General features: G+C 41.0%; 1 long non-coding RNA gene across 1 annotated transcript; it reads right to left on the bottom strand.

Moving 5' to 3' along the window:
- Positions 1-1,831: 1,831 nt before the first annotated feature.
- LOC308592645 lies at positions 1,832-2,087 on the bottom strand. Its single transcript, XR_014010598.1, has 2 exons — positions 1,925-2,087; positions 1,832-1,892 (listed from the first exon to the last, which is right to left on the bottom strand). It is a non-coding gene; the product is annotated as an uncharacterized lncRNA (long non-coding RNA).
- Between the last annotated feature and the right edge of the window lie 1,282 nt (positions 2,088-3,369).

Below are 3,369 nucleotides of genomic sequence, written 5' to 3'. Positions count from 1 at the left end.
GAGAGGTCAAAGCAAAGTCAAGGAAGTTCAGCGCAGAACTAAATCCCCATGTGAAACCTCCTTCTAGGGATATAGAAGAAATGACTATATACTTGTCTGTTTTGTAGTGCCAGAAAATATGGCAGACTGTATGCGAGAGGATAAAATGCTTTCCTTTGTGTACAGGCAATCCGACATCCATTAGCAGATGGAGCCAGACAAGCTTGTTTATTCTCTTCTCCTCTAGAAAAGATGAAACAAGGCCACGTTAGGTTTTGTTCCTGTTCTTTAAGAGGCTTAGTCAGAATTTGCATGGAATTGTAGATCTGTGCAGTGGTTGACACTGCACACTTTTGCTTTTCCTCAGATGGCAAGAAGAGGGTTTTCTTCCCCCTTCCCTTTTAATTAAAAATTGCAATGAGGCAGGATGCTGAACTGTGTTTCATCACCCTGCTTCTCATCCAGCTGATAAATGAAAGAACAGCTCATTACTAGGTGGAAGAATTAGTTTCTTATGATATCATGTTGCACCTCTGCTCTGCCACCTGCTTTCAAAAGCAATGTCGATTTTGATCCATAAAACTATCTTGCTTAGTAAATGAGCGATTAATACAGCTGAGTGATGGGTCGATGGATGGACACCTGTCCTGTTGCACTTGTGGTTAGCTAGATCTTCCATATTACATGCAGGTAGGAGAATGAGGTGGAGGAGGTCAGCTAATCCCTGGAAGGAAGTTAATAATAAGTCATGCACTAATTCTCCAGCTCATCTCTATGGCCTTTGCTGTGTTTACTTAGTAGTGCCTCATAAATAGCTATAAATATTCTAAGAGGTTGGGCTTCATTGCAAGTCCCCCCCCATTGGAGGTTTTTTTAAAAAAATCTTTTACTAGCTCTCATAAAATGCAGAATGAAATGCACATTAAAAAGCAATTTTTTAAACAACAACAAAATGAAACACCACAAAAAATCAGCAAATGAATAATTTTTAGCATCATTGTAGCAAAGGAGGTGTCTGAATCACACATTTATAGGGACATCTTTAAGTTGAGCGAGAGAAGCAGGAAATAAGCATGTCAGAATTCATCAGAAAAGCTCTATTAAATATGGGGGGGGGGGAGATAACTTTATTTGGATCAAACATCTTTTGGATGTCTACAGAATAAATGTTGACATGTATATATGGATTTGTAAGTAGCTTTCTTATTATTTTCTCCTGGTTTAAACGTGCTTTGGTTGGGGATATGACATGGGTGTGTTGGATGGACAGCCAGCCTATTCCGTGGTAAACAAATTCACTTTTCATAACACTTGACACTGTTTAAATTGAATCCTTGCAATGTTACTGCTACCCTGATATTGCTTTACATATAGTTGTTTTTACTGACTATTATAGCTTGTGAATTACTTTTCCTTGTGTATTTTCAACATGCCTGTCATGGACCACTGATTTTATCTCCTGCAGATAATATTTATGGGTGATGTTTCAAGGCATGCTCGGCAACCAACAGCCTGTAGGCCAAAGCTGACCACTCTTGGTCTCATTAGGCCTCCTGTGGCTTAACTTTCATCTTCTATAGTGAGGCATCTGATCAAGGCCTGTATTTTAAAATGAGCTTAAAGATATATTTGCAAATGTTTGTATGTTTCATGCCAGGCAGAAACCAGCTGGCTAAGTACTCTGGCAGTGTTTATCTTCCTGCTCTCCTGAACAAGGGCCCCCCTGATTTATAGCAGTAGCAGGAGACAAGTTTCTCAAAGTTGTAAAAGGGAATTACAGGCTGGGATCAAATGTTACACTGACCCTACATATTACAGAATACAATCAAGCTGCAAAAACACTAATTAAGAGTTGGTAAATAGTAAGATTTATTGTTTAACAGAAAATAATACCATGTGCCTCCCATCAGACTCTAGCCATATTTTCCTAAGGTTTAAGGTATACTGAGAGAGTTAAAGGGCAATAAATTTTGGGAAGAGCTAATGGGAAAAGCAGCTGGCTGGGAAAGGAGGGTGTAAACTGAAGAGGCTTCTTTTGAAGCTGTTTTTACTGAGTTCCTTTTTTACTTTGCAAAGGCCTTTTCTTCTAAAAAGCTATCTATATTATGTATGAGATTTGTTGACTTAATGTAATTATGCAAAGGATTTAGAAAGTAAGAAATGTTAGATTCTTATGTTAGATTCTTATTTCATTGATGGTGTGTGAGAATGTGAACCCAAGATCTCTGTTTAGATAGAATTTAATACCATGAGCCATTTGTTTTAGCCATTTGTTTTGGAATGGAGGGGCAACAGGGGCAAAAGGTGATCTGGTAATTAAGGTGCCTTGTCGAGGCAAATGTAAGATATATGGCTACTTGTCTACCATTTATGGATAGAAGGAAATATAGCTCTTTGTCTCCCATAAAAGGTAATAGGAAATGGGTGTATCTTTTATGATTGGTTCTAGCAAACAGCCAATAGAAATTTCAACCAGGCTGATTGGACAGAGGCAGCCAAAGGAGGAGCAAGGGGGCTGGGCTGAGGAAATATAAGTGCTGGCCATCAGGGCTGGAGTGGGCAGAGCTTTGGTAACCATATACCACTGTGCCTATCATTTATTTGTCTGACAAATAAATTATTATTTTAATTTCTCTATTGCTGCGTTGAATATTTCATTCCAGCTAAGCGTTAACGACAAGCAGGGTGCTACAATAGTACGTCAGTAGCAGGACATATTAGGGGACCCAAACAGGCCACAGAAGAGCTGGAGGAAGAGGTTCAGTAGGAAGCTGGAGACCGATTCCACTGCCCTCTCTCAGGATCTGCAGCCTGAGGCAGTTGTCTAATCCAATTTATGGTTGGGCTAGCCCTGTCCTGTTTTAGTTGCCTTAAGTGGCCTTCTAGACTTCATAGGTCCAAAGGTGTAGGAAATGTCTGTCCAAGACCTCCCAAATAAATCTGGCAAAGGGTGCAAGATCCTGTTCAGCCATAAAGCGAGCATCCCCACCAACCCTTCCCCTTGCTCTTTTGAGCATTTTACACCAATCCTGGTCTGACTGCGTTGGGTACCAATTAGTTTCCGGACCCAATTCAAAGTGCTGGTTTTGACCTATAAAGCCTTAAAAGGCTCAGGACTGCAATACCCCAAGGACCGCCTCTTTCCATATGAACCTACCTGGACACCGAGATCATCTTCTGAGGCCCTTCTTCATGTGCCTCCTCCTTAAGAGGTTCGGAGGGTGGCAACACAAGAAGAGGCCTTCTTTGCAGTGGCTTCCTGTCTGTGGAATGCTCTCCCCAAGGTCTTTCACCTGGCACTTCATTATACACCTTTAGGCGCCAGGCAAAAATGTTCCTTTTTAACCAGGCCTTTGGTTTTTTGTGGGGGTTTTTTGTGGGGGGGGCGGC

The sequence above is a fragment of the Podarcis bocagei genome (genome assembly GCF_964188305.1).
Source record: "Podarcis bocagei genome assembly, chromosome: 8".
NCBI classification, from domain to species: Eukaryota; Metazoa; Chordata; class Lepidosauria; order Squamata; family Lacertidae; genus Podarcis; species Podarcis bocagei.
The sequence above is the reverse complement of the archived record's forward strand: the minus strand, read 5'-3'. Positions and strand labels throughout refer to the sequence as shown.